Source organism: Planococcus citri, chromosome 4 (assembly GCF_950023065.1).
Source record: "Planococcus citri chromosome 4, ihPlaCitr1.1, whole genome shotgun sequence".
NCBI classification, from domain to species: domain Eukaryota; kingdom Metazoa; phylum Arthropoda; class Insecta; order Hemiptera; family Pseudococcidae; genus Planococcus; species Planococcus citri.
The window spans coordinates 29,231,627-29,252,048 of NC_088680.1; the positions used below are offsets into that span (position 1 = coordinate 29,231,627).

Here is a 20,422-nt window from a genome sequence, read left to right on the forward strand (position 1 = left end):
ATAAAAAGCAACCGGATGCTTTTCTCCTTCTTCGTTAACTTGAGACAGAACTGCTCCTACCGCAATAGCAGAGGCATCTATCTCCAGTATTGTTTCCCTTCCTTCCTTATAGATTCCTAACACAGGTTTTGACGTTAATAGTTTTTTCAAATTTTGGAAACAATTTTCGATATTTTCATTCCAGACTATTTGGTCATTATCTTTTGGATTTCCCTTTGTAACTTCCGTTAAGGGATGAGCAATTTTTGCGTAATTTTTTATAAATTTTCGATAATAACCGCAAAGTCCTAAAAAGCTTCTGACCTTCTTTACAGTTTTTGGCTTTGGAAATTTCACGATTTTCTCTATATTTTTTTCCAAAGTTTTTATTTTATCCCCTGTGATTTTGTGTCCTAAAAGGTTGGTTTCCTCATAAAAAAATTTGCATTTTGTTGTCTTGAGTTTTAGATTTAGTTTATCCAGACGTTCGAAAGTCATTTTCAAGTTTTGGAAAGCCGTTTCAAAATCACTACCAAAAACACATATGTCGTCCATGTATGCGACCATATGTGTGTATAAAATGTCCGCAAAAGTTTCATAGATCGTTCTACTGAATGCGGCAGGAGAGATTTTTAGTCCTTGGGGAAGTACATTAAATTCATAGACTTCGTTATCAAAGATAATTGCTGTGATATATTTATCTTCTTCTTTTATAGGGATTTGGAAAAATCCCTGGTTTGCATCTAGGGTAGTAAAGTATTTAAACCCTTCCATTGCCATAAAAACGTTGTCAGTTCTAGGAACTGCATTTCTGTCAGCTGCAATCTTCTCGTTTAGTTTCTGATAGTTGCAAAGGAATCGGAAGGTCCCATCACCTTTTCTTTTTAGAAAAGCAGGAGTGGCGTAGCAAGACGAGCTTCTTCTCAATATATTACAATCAATCATTTTTTGTAAGAGTTTTTTCATTTCTCGTCTTTCCACTGGTGATAATTTATATCCTCTACTGGCGACTGGGGTGTCGTCCAGTAGATTTATTTTGTAAGCTTCCGTATTCGCTCTGCCAACATTTAGAGGATCAGTTGTAAATAAATGTTTATATCGTTTTAAGAATCGTATCAATTTCCTCCTTTGTTTTCGTGGCAATTTTGGGTTTATATCTATTACATTCCCTTCTTCATCTTTTAATTCATCATCTCCATTATCATCATCGTCATCCTTCTCTTCTTCGGTTCTTATTTGGTGAATATTGCTTGTACTGGGTTTTACGTTCTTGTCAAGCGATTCTATTTTCGCTATTCGTTGATGTTTATGGAGCTGTTGCGGTATCGCGGTATAATTATATATCTTTATAGTTAATTCATTATTTTCTTCATTCAGTTTCCTAACCGTGGTACCGCTATACGATGCAAAGTATTCCAGTTGCTTTACTTCCATGTACGTATCAATATTTCTGGTTTCAATTTTTATATTCGCGACGATGGACGTTTTTGGAGGAATTATACAATCTTTAGTAACAACCAGGAAGTTTTTCTCATTCTTAACCGTTTCATGGTCAGTTATTTCGTCAATCCATTTTTTATCTAGAGGGATTTTTATCCTTTTGTCGTCTATTCCGAATTCTAGACAACCTTCAACAAAATTTATGTTGGCTTTTTGTTTTATTAGAAAGTCCAATCCTAAAAGCATATCAGATGCTAAGTTTTGAATCACATAGGCTTTAAAATTGAAGTCAACATTTTTAATAGTGATAATACCAGATGTGAGACCAAGGACATTTATCAGATCGTTACAGAGGGTTCCAGCATTCATATCTGTTTCTTCTAAGGGCATATTCCTGTGTAGGCAATTATCTTTTATGCAAGTTATATTGCTGCCTGTATCGATAACTGCATCAATGTTTCTACCATTGATTTTCAATTTCGCTTTGACTAATAGATTAGCAGTACCTTCAGCATTTATATTTATATATTTAAGCTCTGTGTTATTTTCCATGTTAGTTGATCTTTCTATTTTCTTCTTGATCTTTTTGAGCAGTCTAACATGAAATATGCCCTTCCTTCTTAGTTTTTTGGATTTTGATTATTTGGACCACCTCTGTTATATCCTCTGAATCCTGTGGGTCCTCTCATGTATCTATTTCCAGCAAAACTACCTCTCATGTACCCATTTGTCTCAAAATTTGTCCTAGGAGGATTCATGTAATTTTGATTATTTCTATATCCATTGTAATTTGTTCTGTTTTGATATCCCCCATTATAATTTCTATTTTCATTGTAGTATTGCCGGTTATAATATCCGGGGTGGGAATTTCCAAAATTTTGGCCAGGTACATAATTTGTTCTTGGGGCAAAGTTTTGCCTTCTTTGGGGATAAAAAGGATAGTAGTTTTCATTCACATTTGGGTTGGTTGTCTGATATATATTCGTTTTGCTTTCTTTCGCTTCGAGTTGCTCCATTTTTTCTGTCAGTTTTTCGACCTTCGTCTTCAGGTCGATATCTTGTCGCTTTTCCTTCATAAGATTTTTTGTTTCATACTTCAAAATTGATTCTTTAAGTTTTTCTATGGAATCGATCTGAAAGATCGATAGCCAGTCGATAAGAGTCGGAGAAAGTCCTTTAATAATCTTCTTGCATATCTTTTCTTCTTCCATTTTTGGATCTATCTGTTTACATACTTTTGATATGTCTCTGATATAATCATCAATATCAGAGCCATCTTGATAGAATTTCTTTTTAAGCTCGGACTTTAGTGCCTGTTTGTTCGGCTGATATCGTTTTTCTAATAAGGTCTTAATTTCACTATATTTGTCAATTTTCTTCACATCTTTAAGATGTGTGAATGTCTCTAGAGCTTCATCTTCCAGATGGTATGGTAGGTATTTGAATTTATCAGCATCGGTCCAACTTTTTAGGGTTGCCGCTAATTCGAATTGCAAGAAGAAGTTCTGAATATTTTCCGACTTCTTTCCGGAGAACGTTTTTATCTTATATTTTGGCTCAGCCATTTTTGCTTTTATATATTCTCTGAATTCAGTAAATTTTCTAATTATCCTTTTTGATTGGTGAATTCTTTTTTCGAATGACTCTTTTACTTTATCTTTATCTTCAATATCAGCGAATTCCTGAACCAGTTGTTCTTTTTCTGTTTCAAGATTTTTTTGTTCCAATGTCCAAAATTCAGTTGACTCAAGTATACTTTTTTCTTGTTTTAAAAATAAATTCAATTTTTTTATTTCGATTTCTGAGTTCCTTATCTCTTGGATGTTATTGTAGCTGGCTTGCAGCTTTCTCCCAAAAGTTGGATGATTCAATACAAAGGTTTTTAAGGATTTCCTTAATTCGTCTATGGAACCCTGTTTTCCAATGAAGTATGTGTTGAGTATAGTCTCCAACTCAGGTTTTGTGCAGAGGTATATCCAAGACGTGTATACTTCCATAAATTTTTGACCTTGTATTTTATCAATACAGCCAAGTAAGCGGACGTACCCTCGCGACCTGCCGAGTTCAATCTACGTCAGCCTACCTGGTGGTACAGAAAAAATAAAAGGTTGATCTCCTCACTGATAATCTTACACTAGGCAAGCCTCTCTGTGTGGAGATTTGGCTCGAGAGATGACACGTCTGTGGATAGTTCAGGGGAAATTTAAAATTTCAACCCTTAATGCACAATGGCTTGATACAATTTCAATATGTATTTCGTACCCCTTGTAGTTTGACAAGGTCACCAGCGATGATAAGAATTTTTCAGAGTTACCAACGATGAAGGAAAAGTTTTCAACCCCTTTAACACAATATTGTTTTCGGCAATAGAGGTGATGATGCAGACTTTGTAGGTTGACGAAGCTACTGAAGATGAGGGGGAGTTTCAACCCCTTTAATATGATTATGCAATTAAACCACCCTTATTCACCAGTGATGAGGGGGATTTTCAAAAGTCACCAATAACGAGGGGGAATTTTCAACCCCTTTTAATATGTAGTTGAACAACCCTTATAATTCAAATGCGAAAATATTCACCAGCGATGAGGGGGAATTTTTCAACCCCTTTCAATATAGTAGTTGATGGGTAGAGAAATAACAACCCCTTTAGTGTGATATTGGCGTAAGCAACCCTTGCGATGTCAGCATCCACTAATGAGTCAGTGACCACAAATGAGAGACAAGACAAAAAAAATTTTCTACCCCTAAGTATCAACCCTTATTTGTTGGTTCAGTGGGGATCTACGCCCCTTGTTTATAGAGAAAGAGAAAAAAAAATAATTACACTACCCCTATTTATCAACTCCTATAAGGAGTAACTGTTCAACCCTTATTTTTTGGTAAGGGTGGGGGAAGTATTTCGCCCCTTATTTGCAGCAAATCGTTGTAACTGTACTTTTTAGTACAAGGGGGTGAATGACATTAGTGGTGGGGATGAGTTTACACCTGTGCAGTATGTCGTGATAGTCAGGTATCATCTAAATTATTGCAACCCTTTTTAGGGTGTTCGTAATGATGCAACAACAATAAAAGCAAATAACAATAACAAAGGTAAAATATACAACCCCCTTTTGCAGCAGGTTTATAATGGTAACGATTGGTTCATAATTAACGATAACAATAAACCAAAAAATAACAAATGTAAAATACACAGCTCCTTTTTGCAGCAAATTTATAATGGTAATATTCTAGACGAGGGTGGGGGGGAAGAGGAGAATAAAATAACCCCTTTTTCGTCGGGTGGTAACCAGCACTAAAGTAGGGGTAATAACAATAAAAAACAAGGGGATTTCAGTCTTTTTCCCAGCAGATATCAATTAAGATGCAAAAAATAATCACCCCCTTATTTTGACGGGGGGGGGGGGAGGAAAGAGTTTACGAAAAAATTGATTCTCTCATTAAATTTCAACATCAAAGTAATTGAGCCCACCGGTAGCAACCCCTGTCTTAATTCGTGACGATGCAGGATAACGATTAAAACTCACGATAAAATTTTTCTCCTGGAGTGAGATAATAATATGATCTTGTATTTTTATTAGAGTATGGTGGTTATAGTGGGAGGGGGACAAAAAAAATTTTTTATTTCGACCCTTAGTAGAGAGTGGTAATACTAGCTGAGGAATCCATGTTTGTACATATCAACAGTTTATTTTCGTGATCGAGTGTACCAGATTTGGGGAGGTGCTAGCTAGTTTCCAAATTCCAAAAAACTTTGTCTCTAAATTCGGCGAGTAATATTTCTATGAATGAGATTTCGATATCAACAACTAGAAAATGTACCAGTTTTCTGAGTGTGTTCTTAATTCTCACTAATATTTCGTAATTTCGAAATTATCGGTTTTTGGTGATACACTCGCGAATGGAAGTTACAATAGATTTCGAGATCGAATGATTTTTTGTACAAAATCGCTGAGAACAGGAAAATTTCGTTGATTGATTTTTCACGTTGGGATTCGTTACACTGTAATTATTTCGCGAAGGACTTCAAAGGCGAGGTAAGTTTAGAGTGTTTTTATTTGGCGAGCGAACTTTCAAACTATAGCCAAGAGTGAGAACCGAGTCAATTCAACGAAAAAAAAATTTCGAAAATGTGGAAAGTTTTAGATCTTACTTGAACATTTGACAAAGATGATCACCAAGAGCACAAAATTGCGTACTACGAGGTGGGGGGTTTCAGTTTTGTTCAAAATTCATCAAATTTGAAAGAAAAATTCAGCGAGAGTGGCCCTTTGTGAATGATGGTAATACAGACCGGAAAAATCGATGATGGTACACACGTTCAAATTTTTCCGTTCACCATTTTTTTTTTTTTTTTTCAAAATGCCCTGAGACCTCAAATAATATTTCAACTTGGAGGCGTCGATGATTTTAGAGTTTTCAGAAATTCAACAATTCTTTTTGCTTAAGATTTTCGATAAAAATTTTCTGCACAATATTTCAACAGTAGAAGAAGGGAAATTCGTAACGAGAAAACCCCAGAGCGAGAAAAATTAGTTCGAGAACCGTAAACACAAGTTTAAAAGTTTCAACGTACGAGTAAGCGACAGGAAAATTTGGATCAATAAGCGAGGTTAAAAATTTGGTTTGAAGGGAGGAAAGATTTCACAATTTTTTTGGTTTGAATTATTCGTCCTAATAGCACAAAATAACTTTTCCACGTATCTAGTGATAGACAAAATTCCGCAGGGAAGGGGGGACAGTTTTCGAATTTCTGGTTTGAGAATCGTCAGTATTTGAGCACAGGTTAATCGAAATTTTGGCGAGAGAAAGAAACTAGTTTTTTTCAACTTAATCGGTTTCGCTATATTTTTCGATTTTTTCCGGGCAAAAATGGATTTTTACTCGTAAACGATGCGTAGAAACATTCAGCACAAGGTGTGGTAAGTTTTTATCAACACGATTCAAAAGACTCCAGGTAGCGAAAATTTAGTTTAAAAAAAACGTGAATTTAAGTTCGAAAAATCGTCAGCATACGAAAAGCGACATGAAGATTATCTGGCACAACGAAAATTTATCAATTCGTTGAGAAGTTTCAGGCCAAAATTTTAAATCAGTTTGTGGAGAGGAAAAATTTCACGATTTTTGTTTGAATAACAATTGAAAATCGTAATGGACATTTCGTGAAGTTTTCTTTCTTAAAATCAGCGTGTTTAATTTCGGGAAATTGTCAGCCGAGAATGTAAATAACAACCCTCAAATTTTGAACATATAATTACGCGATATTTCTGAGCAGATCTACTCGTAGATGACGATATTTTAATTTGGAAAATTTCTGCACAATTTCAACTGATGTCAAGTTGCATAAAATCGAGAAATATGCGCGGCTAATAATTTTTCTTCTTTTCAAAGTTAGCAGATTTCAAGCATTTTCCCCCTAAAATCTGACGTAGGTTTAGATCTTCTCAATTTAGTAGAGAAAAAAAAATTTTCGAGCGATTTTAGAGATTTTCGCGGAGAAAAAATGAGTTTTTTCGTGTTTGACAAGGTAATTATTAGCGACCAATTTATCAGTTTCTTGGATTAGGGTTCGATGATCCACGAATTTTCCCATTAATTTTCAAATTAAACAGCTCATAATATTTTTCTCTAGGCATTCCCAACTTTACCGAGCACGCTTACAAGGGAGATGTGCGCGATGTTTTTAGAACGAGTTTCAAATTTCGACCTTTTCTACTCACAAATACGAGATAGGGGACCATTTACAGTAAACAAAAATTTAAATAAAAGAACACAACGTTACCCTTGGCATTTTGTAGACAAATTTTTTCGACCACTTGGACTATTCTTTTCTGCTGGGCTGGCGGTGAACTGCTGGATACGACGACGACTTTATTTCTAAGCTGATTCTTCGGGAATAATTTTCCAAACGGCTGGAGAACGACAAATCTTTGGCTGCTTCAAATGCGACTCTGATGATGGATGATGGCAATGGACGAGACTTTTTGGGCGGCTAGAATATCTTCTTCGAATAAGCCATAAACTTGGTCGACAAATTTGCGCAGCGCATAGACGAATGGAAGGCAAAAATATTCACGTTCTGATGTCTTCTTTAAGGGGGCGATTTTCTGTGGTCACCGATCTGGATAATCTTTGAATGGCGATGTTTGATTGGCGAGAAAATTTGGCACGTCGATAATGATAGCGATTTGCTGTGATTTTGGTATTTGGCTGGCGATGAGAATTTGAGTACTTTTTCTGTCAGTTTATTATTTGGACGACGAATTGGTAATTTTTCACGTTTTAATTATTTGACTCAGAAATGAATGAGCTTGGAATTTTCTTCAAGCATTTTTTTTTTTTTTCAGCTTTGGTTATACTATTTGGAGCAGACGATACCTCAGTAACTGGTATTTCGTTTGGAATATTATCGTCGTTTAAATCCGCAATTTCTGTTTCTTGGTACTGGTTCAATTCGATGTTGCAGGTAGGAAAATAATGTACCGAGTCGTTGGAAAATTTTTTGATCGGTGAAATTTTGTACCGAGTCGTTGGAAAATTTTTGGTCGGTGAAATTTATGTGACAAAATTTCGAGTCACTGACTAAAAACACTTCGTTGATATCTGATGCTGTTATAGGCACGATCTGAATTTGACGAACCGATTTTTCGACACGTTTAGACGACAAATATTCGTCGAATTTACACAATTAATTATCTTGCGAACTTTTCCGAATTTTCTCAACGTTTTTTCCACGAAACGAAATGTACCGATTTGAATTCGAATTTTTTCAACACGTTTGAACGACAAGTTATTCGACGAATTTACGATATGATTACGTTTCAGCACTTAGGTCGATTTTTCTCACGAACTTGTTCGAATTTTCTCGATGGTTTTTTTTACGAAACGACAATTTTTCTCGGGCGTAGGTCTTTATCCACACGTTTTGGGCGCCAACTGTCGCGTATTATTTCGTCGTAGGACTAAACCGAACCTGAATTTACCGAATAAAGAACGAACACGATATTTCCAATTTACTTTACACTTTATTTAACGATCAGTTTAGTTTTTACAATTTCGGTAAGCTAAGGCGATGGCGATGGTGTTGCCTTCGAGGTTCGGATCGCGACTAATTTTTTATGTCCACCTCCGACATAGTTGTTGGTGGACATTTCCACCAAAACTGCTGATTCAGCAGTTTTGGCAGAAAGGTGGCGTGATCGCCTAAAAGTACCGTGTGCAACTTTGTGCATCCAAAGTTGCACGATCGGCGGATTTTGTATCCGCCGATGCGATGGCGTGATATTTTAGCCATCGCATTGGCGGATGTTTTAATTTCCAAAAAAATAAGAATCATCAAAATTTATTCGACGGCTCGTGTTTTCGAACTCGAAAACACGAGTCGCCGAATACGGCGCGATTTACGACGCCACACAACCTTCCAATCCCATTTGACCCCTCTCCAGGGTCAAAAAAGTGGATTTTTGCGTGTTTTTTGACGTTTAGCCAAGCCTACAGCCCCTCCAAATTGACCTAGAGGGTTCAAATTTTCACAGTACATTGGGAGGATGTACCTGAAGTGCCTTTTGCAGGTTTCAACCTTCCAACACCATTTGACCCCTCTCCAGGGTCAAAAAAGTGGATTTTTTCATCCATTTAACGTGTTTTTTTTTTGGAAATTTCAACATTTAGCCAAGCCTACAGCCCCTCCAAATTGACCTAGAGGGTCCAAATTTTCACAGTACAATGGGAGGATGTACCCGAAGTGCCTTTTGCATGTTTAAACCTTCCAATCCCATTTTTACAGAAAGGTCATTTTTTTGGAGGGGCATAATATGACCCCAAAAAGATGGAAAGAGTCCAAAATTATACCATTGGTCAGTTCTATAATTGTGATCAACATATCTAAATTTCAGTTTCCTAGGTCATCCCCACTCTGATTAAGGTGGGAAAAACCACATTTGACCCCTATTTTTGACCCCCTCACCCCTAAAATTGACAATAGGAGTCCAAATTTTCAGCATACAATGAGAGGGTGCCCCTTGAGTGCTTTTTGCAGATTTCAACCTTCCAACCCCATTTGACCCCTCTCCAGGGTCAAAAAAGTGGATTTTTGCGTGTTTTTTTAACGTTTAGCCAAGCCTACAGCCCCTCCAAATTGACCTAGAGGGTCCAAATTTTCACAGTACATTGGGAGGGTGTACCCGAAGTGCCTTTTGCAGGTTTCCACCTTCCAACCTCATTAGACCCCTCTCCAGGGTCAAAAAAGTGGAGTTTTTCATCAATTATACGGGTTTTTTGAAAATTTTGACGTTTATCCAAGCCTACAGCCCCCCCCCAATTGACCTAGAGGGTCCAAATTTTCACAGTGCATTGGGAGAATGTACCGGAAGTGCCTTTTGCCGGTTCAAACCTTCCAACCCCATTTGACCTGTTTCAGGGTCAAGACAGGTTTGTTACCACATTTTTTGAAGGAGGAAGAAGAGAGTTGGGCGAAGCCCAAGGGGGGTTTAGGGGGGGACGAACACAGGCGAAGCACAGGAGCGAAGCGAGGGTGCGAGTAGTTCAACTGAAGCATAGAACATGAAAAAAAGACATTCGCTGGAGGTAATTGGGCGAAGCCCAAGGGGGGCTGGGGGGACTTCACGCGCGAAGCACAGGAGCGAAGCGAGGGTGCGAGTAGTTCAAGAGCCCTCAATATTTCTGGCACAAAAATTTGGCTCTTACGTAGCGGCAGACTGCTACGACTTTTTATTTATTTATAATTAATTATTCATTTCTTCAAAAAATAATTTTTTTGATAAAGAATTGCCTTTTGTAAATTAAAAACAATCTTTATCAAAAGTTGTCAATTTGATAAAAATTACACTTTTTTTCTTATAAGTAGCATTTTTGATGAAAATTGCACCATGTGATAAAAATTGTATTGTTGGTGAAGTAATCACCAGAATGTCCCGATTGCACTTGAAAATATTTTCGACTGTCAGGTGACAGATTCACCAAGCAGTGATCACATTCAATTGATTTTTTACTTGCTGACTTGGTGTTGAATGTTTCACCAAAAAGTCACCACATAGGTTTTCGTCATTTTTGTGGTAAATTATTACATAACATGATTTGATAAAAATTGAAATTTTTCTGGTTGAATTAAAAATCTGAATTTAATATTGCTTGAAAATTTTGTTTGGCTACCTATAAAATTGTACAGTTTTAATAAAAATTTTTAGATAAAATGTGTAATTTTTCTATTAAAATTTGAATTTTTAGTGAAAAATCTGACTTTTTCGAAAAAATTAAACCATTGACAATTTCAGTAAAAACTTGAAGAGATAGCCGTCTGATTGAATAATAGTCAGAATATTTTATTTAGGTATAAAAATTCACATGTTCCTTTTTATAAAAAAAAAACATTTTTAATTAGAGAAAATCGTACACAATTTTGAAGTATTTTACGTGCTCTTATGCAACATAAAAATTAGTATAAATTAACGTTTTTGGTAAAAATTGTTTTTTTTTTACGCTTAAGCGGAATCCTGGTGACTTCTGGTGAATCAGTCACCAAGATTTACCAGAAGTCACCAGGATGTAGAAAATCGCTCAAATATGGTCACCGCTTGGTGAATCTGTCTCCAAAAAGTCACCAAGGTATAAAACATGACTTTTCCATGTTCTGGTGAATCCTGGTGACTTCTGGTGAATCAGTCACCAAGATTCACCAGATGTACAAAATTGCTCAAATATGGTCACTGCTTGGTGAATATGTCACCAAAAAGTCACTGGGGTATAAAACATGACTTTTCCATGTTCTGGTGAATCCTGGTGACTTCTGGTGAATTAGTCAGCAAGATTCACCAGAAGTCACCAGGATGTAGAAAATCGTTCAAATATGGTCACTACTTGGTGAATCTCTCACCAAAAAATCACCAAGGTATAAAATAGGACTTTTCCATGTTCTGGTGAATCCTGGTGACTTCTGGTGAATCAGTCACCAAGATTCACCAGAAGTCACCAGGTGTAGAAAATCGTTCAAATATGGTCACCGCTTGGTGAATCTGCCACCAAAAAGTAACTGGGGTATAAAATATGACTTTTCCATGTTCTGGTGAATCGTGGTGACTGATTCACCAGAAGTCACCAGGATGTAGAAAATCGCTCAAATATGGTCACTGCTTGGTGAATCTGTCTCCAAAAAGTCACCAAGGTATAAAACATGACTTTTCCATGTTCTGGTGAATCCTGGTGACTTCTGGTGAATCAGTCACCAGAATTCACCAGGTGTAGAAAATCGCTCAAATATGGCCACTGCTTGGTGAATTGGCCACCAAAAAGTCACCAGGGTATAAAATATGACTTTTCTATATTCTGGCGAATCCTGGTGAGCTCTGGTGGTATTCTTATTTTTTTCATTTTGTGATGAGCAGTATTGCCTTAACCGCCATAGGTGGTTCGTAATGTAATTCCCAGTTTGGGAAACATAGTGTACTTCACTAATTCTCCTCTAGAGTGGGAAAAAACTGGTATACGTGTATAGGTTCCCCTACACAGCTTTGGTCCGATCCGAGGTCTGATCCGAAGCTGTGAAAGCAACAATAACCACTTCTCGTTTAGCGATCGCGTAAGCTAAGCTTTTTGTCAACGGTGTAACTTTAAAGGCAGGCGAGGGCCACCCCCCTCGTCCCCTAGTTTTGTAGTAACCATTCATTGGTTGATATGTGTTTTTATTAACGTAAATTGACATTATGTTGTTTCAATTTATGATACTTTTGTGGATCATCTCTCTTTAATCCGGACTAAGAGAGATGTACCCAATTTAGACATGTCGTCTTAGAACCTATCACCTACCGATGCACCTAGTATTAGGGGATGCCAAGGAGAGGTAGGCAACGTGAGCAGTGTTAGGGACTGGTTGAAATGCCTTTATTCCCAAGCTTCCCAGCCATCCTCAATCGATTCATGAATATTAAACGGTGAGTGTTTAGCCTCATTAGTCATTATTTTCTACGTAATATTTTGAATTGATCTGCCTTGCTTATAGTTACACAACATGCCAGGATCTCCTGTGAACGTCTTTCATTTATCTGGTCAGATTGGCTTCTGGCTATCATATGGCAAGACTATTTTATCTTGTATCTCTTCAAATAAATATAGTTTATATTTAGTTGATATAATTTCTCCGAACTGTTTAATTTAATAATTACATCATTAAATGAGTTTAAATAGTTCTGCTAGGGTGTTTTATTTCACCCTAGGACCTTTTCTGATGTAGTGGTGACTGTTAAGGATCTAAAAGTATACTCTCGGAGCTAGCTAGGTAGAAGAGAAATATTCCCTCTCTAGGGAATAATTCTTGGAAAAACCCTACACAGTGCATACTATAATTTTTACCATCTCTGATCTTTCTCATTCGCCTCTTTACAATTTTGCAATTTTCTTCATTTTCTTTGAAAAAAAAATTATTACCTACAGTATTATGGCTTTTGCATTGGATGATTTTTTACGATCGAAATTATTCCAAAAACTACTTTTGCCATCATGAATGTCATAGATGGGGCATTAGAGTTGTAGAAATTCTCTCGGAGGGTCGTAATCGTAATTAAGCAAGGTCAGATCTGGTCTATGATCGAAGTGCTTTGGAACTGCTTGCTGTAATTTCTAAATCAATTTTGAACTTTCGTACTGTATCATTCAGTTTTCGATTTCGATCAATTCGATGATATTTTTTCAACGCATATTTATTTGTTCTATTTCTTGGTTAGCGATGTGGAAAAAATTATTTCTCGAGTCGTACTCGTAGTACAAGAAACCGTGAAGTTTTGAAATTGTTGGCACGTTATGTTCATTAATTCGCGAATCGACTTCGATGAGGTCTGCGAAGCGCTACGAAGATGCTGAGCTATAGAGAAACAGGAGCTAGAACAACGCCAGCCGATCTGTTGGCCATATTCGTTACAAGTTTTAGGCATAGTTCGTGGCTGTTTAGAAATTGCACCCGAAAGAACGCTTTCTCGGTTTCGTTCCAGTAATTTCGTATCGCTGTTTTGGAATCTTCGAGTCTGCTGCTACTCGTACATATGTACATAGGTACTTAAATAACCTACGATAGATTCTGGTCTATAAATTCGCGTCTGGATTAGGCTTGATCGTATGGAACCCGTCGTAGTTCGAGTAAATATTTATCGAGTAGATCGTTCACCTCGAACTTCGTGAAACCGAAATATTCGTTGAAATTGTGCATTTTCAAAAAATTTCATCTAGCCAGATTGTTCACTTTTATGCTAATATCACATTCGGCAGCCATCTTCGTGCTGACCGCGACAACCAGAGCGTTCCTTCGACGTCGACAAAACGTTTGATCATAATATTATACTTATTTCATATTAGTATCTACCTATTCTTTGTTTCATATTTCAAAAATCACAAACCCACGAAAGTTGCACGATTCATCAGAAATGATGATTACTATTTATTACTAGACCATCAAAGGGAACGTGTAAATAAAAACTGCGAAATTTTAGGACCTGGCTTCTTTTTGGTTCAAGTTCATGTGGAATACACGAATACTACGTACCTTCTATCATATGAATTATGTTGATTTGAAAATTTTTCAAAAACAACTTCAGTTTACTCCCACACACGAAAAGTCGATTCACAGATTCTGTCTAAAGATACCTACCAAATGAAACTAGAAAATCTTTTGAAAAAACTATAAGCGGCAGTGAATTCTGAGCCTCATACTCGTATACCTACACAGCACAGATCCTCTATTCATACACGTTTGTAGCCTTCGTACAATGAAAGAGAGAACTTTGTGTATAACGAATTCGGTCAAGTCGCCAATTTACTCAGCGTATCCGCGCTCTGCTAGTTCGGTTTTAACGACTCTATTCGACGTTTTATTGAATCACGACTCGGTCGAGTTTAAATTGAAGATACAATCAAATTTACGAGTGCTATACTGCGTCATGGCATAGTAGCCCAAATAGAAAAGATACGAAGGAGAAGGAAGCGGAGGAAGAAGAAAAAAAAACACAATAAATATGGAAATACCTTGTGACAAAATCCAATTTCTGCCTCGCTTGGACATCGTTTTTAGTGTCTACGACTAATTATCTTCTTGCGAAATAATACCGCTACTTCTTCGGGTCAAAATGTACCTCGTAGCTTGGTATCTCCTATGCTGGTACATATTTGGAATTCTAAGGACGTTAATAATGACAAATGGCGTTTAACAACGTTTTACATTAATACCTCTTTCATGTGGTTTATTCCGTCTACTACATATAATTTCCCTGTTTGCGGTTAACAATTCCGCCATATCGTATTGGCTCGCCAGCATCAAAGAATAATCCGAGTAAATTATCCCCTTTCTTAAGTTTTGCGAGCTAGCTCGCTGTACCGAAACCGAGGCGAAACTACCATGTAGTATGTGCCGCAACAGCGTAAATTTTCGACATTTATCTGCAAAACTTTTACACATACATTTTATACATTCGAGTTCGACTAGTTTTATGCAAGTATTAAGTACGTAGAACGTATGTATTATGTAGTTTATGATACTTAAAATGGGTACAGAGTAGTAGAGTGGAGAGGAGAATCTCACCGATGCGGAAGTGTTTAGCTATACGTACCTATATAATTTTGTTCCAAGATTACTAAAACTCGTTCATCTGGAGATTTGTAACATCGTGTAAGTTTTACCCACTGATATAAATGTTTTGCCAACTGCTACCAAATTATACCATAAAGAGATTCGAAAATCTGAACATTTTTACTTATTTGATCTTCGGTAGGTAGGTCTACACTCCTAGTACAACATGAGCGAATATTGAGCGGGGATACAACTCACTAGGGATCGAAAGTATAGGAAATAATTATTCGTAATACGAACTATAGCAACACATTAATCAATGTCTTTTCAAACTTGGGCTTTAAAATTTACTGATACGAGATCAATGCTAATTCAAAAATTGTTCTGAATAGGTTTTCGATCAGGAAAGTTGAAAACTTCTTTAATAGGTTACATGACACTTTTTCAAAAATCCTGAAAGTCGTGGCTGAATTTTAGGATCAAAATTCTTCTAAATTGAAGATCGTGTATGACATACTATACTCACTCATGCATGGTCAAATCCCTCCAGAACAAGCAGGATTTGTGAGAGGAAGAGGAACTAGGGAGCAGATCCTCAACCTCAGACTGCTGATTGAGAAAGCAACACAAATACAATGTGCCATTTTTTGTAGATTAGATACAAGAAAGGGTTTGACTGCGTATAATGGCAAAAGCTGTGGAGAATTCTACTAGAGATGGATGTGCCAATACATCTGGTGTGGCTGATAAAACAATTGTATGAGGGGCGCATGGCAAATGTCCGAATTAACAGAGAAACAATGTTGGAGAAATTCCTCCCAGAGAGAGGAGTATGACAAGGCTGCATTCTATCCTCGCTCCTGTTTAATCTACATGGAGAATATTTTTTCAAAATTTCAAAATTTTTAAAATCATTTTCAATTTTTGTTCTAATCACAATTCTAATTGCACAGTCATTGAAATATATAATTTATCTCTTTCAAGAAACAGAATAAAAAAATTTTGGAGAAAATTTTGTCAAAAAAGTTTAAAAATTTTTTGAACTATGTTGAATTTTGTGAAAATTGCTTGGTTGTAAAAAAGTCTGAACCACATCAAAATTTTTGGTATCAACCGTATTCCCATAGAGCAATAAAATGCAGAAAAATCATTAGTCAAATTTATCATCGTGCATACCCAATTTTAACAGGGCTTTGGGTATGCCGACCAGTGCTTCCTATTCTATAGGCCTCGCGTTAATACTATATCTAGGGAACATCTCTGAGAGACATTTGGTGCGCGCAGCTAACTTTGACAAAACTAGTTTGAAACAGGTGACTGACTTGTTATGTAAGATTAACCTTTAACAAGTGAGCCAGGCTGGTAAACCTACTGGTTCACTTCTTATGCAAGATTAACCCACACATGGGTTCATAAGCATGCTGTCATGAACCTATGTATATAATTTGTGAGACGCTGCAGCTAATCGTAGCAGAAAGCACCAATTACGATGGCTGAGGCAAGTGGCAGGGAGGCATAGGGGACCCTGTCCTATGACGGCGCAGTTCCTAAGACGGCGCAATTCAAATTTCTGGCCTCTGGCAACACTGATGTAAAAACCAACTGCACACCGTCTTTGTGCTTCACATTCCTGACTTTTTACTGTAGTCATATCCGCTTGAACAATTACCTTGCTTTCTTGAGAACATATTTTTATTTTTTTGCTTAAAAATTCGATTGTTGCAATTTTTGCCAGAAGCTCTTCCAAATTGGTTTCATTACCAAAAGTGACTGAAAGTATCTTATAATGTGCGAAATTTCATCTACTTTCTAATGCACTACTCAGTTTTTTTATTAGTGTTTATGTTCATTCATAAATTTACTAAAATTTGAATTTGTATAACCAGTCCTATGATGGCGCAGCCGCAAAAGCAGGAGCTTCTCAGCAACAAAAACAGGTTGATTTAGGTGAATCGTGTAGTAGTGTATATAGTGTGCCTAATGTTACATGTTTCTGTTCAAAATATTTCATAAAAAGAAATTACTATGAAAATATTGAAAAAAGCAGAATTGTCAGCCAAATCACTAAAAAAACTTCTAACAGCCTGAAACAAAAAAATTGGGGGTAAATTAGGGATCCTAATGTATTCAACATAATAATTTCAATCAAATGCAATCAATATAGTTACACGTTTTACATTAAAATTGGATTTGCGCCATCTTAGGAATGCATTTGCGCCATTGGCGCATTTGAACCTATTTAAAATTCATTCAATTGAGACAAGAGTTTGAAACCAAAAGTTTTATGTTTCTGGTGGTAAGTAGTAGATAGTCTGAGGGACCTTCCATCAAATTTTTGTCCATTTTGGTTGGATACTAAACTTTAGGAGCACCAGGCTTCAGAAAAAAATTGCGCCATCTTAGGGCAGGGTCCCCTATCAATCAGAGGTGTACTAAATGTCAAACCTTTTCTATGCTAATGACACAACCTTTATTGCTTCAAGTGTCAAAAATATGACCAATTTTCTGAAATATCTGGAACAGGTTAGTGCAAAATATGGCTTACTAATAAATAAAGCGAAGACAATGATCATGATTGTGAATTAGCCTGAGAACAACTCGCCTGAAATCCAGGAAATTGAGGGAATCAAAGTAGTGAATCAATTTGTATGCCTTGGATCCATTGTTGATGACAAAGGACTCAAAAGGAGGCAGTGAAGCTGAGATAAGACACAGAGCGCAATTCACATGAAGCACAATGTGTTGCCTAAAGAAGATAATTATGGTTAGATGCAGCAGTGAGCAGCCGTCTAGATATATGTACCTAAATATTAAAGGTTGGTGCTTATCATAAGCATCAACCTTTAATTTAGGTATATCTAGATGGCTACTCATATGCAAAATTATCCCACTGGTTAAGAATGTTGCCAACTCAGTGGATTTCAAACTGTGAACAAATACATCTGCTCATGTGTCAGGAAATGTGTGTGTGTGTGTATTTTGTTGTTAGTGGGTGGATTAAAGGTGGTACTGTTAAAAATAATGTAAAATAGTGTCATTATCTGTACTTATTTATTTATTTCGTTGTAAATACCGGTAATTCTTTGAATATTGATATATATTGTATGTGTCAAGTCAACAAACATCAATCGTGACTTTGTAATATTTTTATACTTGCGATTCCGATTTTTCAAATATTCTAACTAATGTCCCAATCACGCTAACGTTTGTATTATGGTGATTTTCTATCGTTTTAATTTTCTGTACCTACATATTTTGTATTGTGTAAATATGTTTAAATACGAGTACATCGTTTTATTTTGAAGTGTGCATCATATTTTATTAGGTACTGGTGGGGAGGTGGTGTTTACAGTTTATACACACATCAATTTGTGAGGCATACACAAATGCGTTTGTTCACAGTTTGAAATCCACAGAGTTGGCGACATAACCAGTGGGATAATTTTGCGTATGAGTAGCTGTCTAGATAAATAAAAGATCGATGAACATAAGGCTCATAAATGCTCTGGTTTTCTTAGTTTTTCTCGATGCATCAGAAACTTGGATGGTACACGAGGGAGGCAGAAGAAGAATTGATGCACTTGATATGTGGTGCTGGAGGAGAATGCTTCGGATCCCATGGATGGAGAAGAGGAAATTTCTTTTTTTTTTCTTGAAATATGGTTGCTTTGACACGTCATCAAAAATTGTGACAATCATGACCCAATTTTTGGCCCAAGCCCAAAATTCTTCAAAAATGACAAAAAAAAAAATTTTCAACTGAAATAATTTCTGGTTTTCTTCTGTAATTTTAACGCATTTTGATGAGTTGTAACTCTTGCAAAAATTTCAAAAATTGTTGTGACCCAATTTTGGAGTTTTTCAAGTGTTTTAAACGAAATTTCTGATTTTCTTCTGTAATTTTAACACATTTTGATAGGTTGTATGACACTTCTGCAAAAATTCCAAGAGTGGTGAGTGGTGACCCAATTTTGGAGTTTTTCTGAAATGCTCAAAAATGATTTTAATAGAAACATTTTGAGCTCAAAATTGGATCATGATTTTTGGGATTTTTTAGGGACTACCTACTTGTAACATCAAAATGTGCAATCTTTCAAAAATGTTTTTTTGAGCATTTCTGAAAAATTTTTGAGCCCAAAATTGGGTCATGTATTTTGATATTTTTGAAAAAGTGTCATGCAATCTAACAAAATGGGTAGAAAATTCGGGAGAAATTCAAAGATTTTGATTTTTTAAAACAATTCTCGTATCAGTGAAGAAACTCGAACGTGCGATCCAAAACTAATTTTTAAAACACTCGAGGGCTACATTATGTGAATATTGTGGAATTATGCTCACCTCTCCTCTCCTCTCTTACGTTCAAGACTCATAACCACGTGTACTTAAGGAATCAAGTTATCGAGTAAATTTTTCAAAATCACTCATAACCGCAGAAAAACACGAATAGTTTCAAATCTAGAGAAGAAAATAGTTTTTTGAAAAACAATCGTCATCTTTCTATGATAAAAGTAGTACCTCTACCTACCCGCATAAAGTACGTACCTTTTTTTCGCTTTTTCTGTACGGTTGGTTGACTCTACAATAGTATTTTGTTCTTGCAAGAGTAAAGGATACCGACGTACGTAGTTATTGTTAGAAAATGTAATCGGATTGCCGAAGTAATCTGTTTTATGGGGTGCAAATGTTATCGCGAAGAAAATACGAAAATTGCATATGTACCGGTGTAGCTATAGTACGGTTACATAAAAATGCCACATTTTGGTTGCCTTTTTTTTTCTTCGCCCATCTTCTCGCCCGTAGTAGATATCTTACTATAAATTTAACTCGTTAAAATTCTCAGTCTCGGAGTTTTCTTTTCTATTTTGAATATTTTACTCGTTTAATTTGACCGCACAACGAGCAGATTTTTTTCTACACTGTTGGGTTCTTTGCTTGGGTTATACGAGTAGGTATCTAGGTACTACTGCTGCGTAAAGAAAAGCAAAAGCGCCGGGCAAAGTGATGTTATTGGATTAGAATTATTAATAAAATGGCGCGGTAAAAAGGTGTAATTTTCGCGCGGTTTTTGTAATGAGATGATATCTTGCGGGGTTGTGTGATGGTTCACAGTGAAAATTGTACCGAGCGAGCATCGTTTTACTATAATAATTGTTATTTAGCTGAACGTTAATTTTTACTAGAAAAGATGAGCTCGCGTTCGTTTGTTTAGGTACCTTAAATTAATGGAAGTTTGTTTCAATGGGTTTAACACGTAGGTAATGAATGGAATCATTACGCGAAAGCAGGAAAAGACTGACTGACTTGGAAATTACTAGACCAGTGTTTTATTAAATGGAATTTAAGGTCGGTGTAATTCGCTGCTAATTATCTCAAATGGATTTTAACAACTTTTTCTGATTTTTTTGAAGGGATAGTTTGATTTTTTGCATCTAACGAAAT

At 36.3% G+C, this 20,422-nt stretch overlaps 1 protein-coding gene across 2 annotated transcripts in view; it reads left to right on the top strand.

The window, feature by feature from the left end:
- Positions 1-20,422, top strand: part of Gfrl (Glial cell line-derived neurotrophic family receptor-like) — a 236,029-nt gene that overhangs the window by 129,602 nt on the left and 86,005 nt on the right. The window lies entirely within an intron of this gene.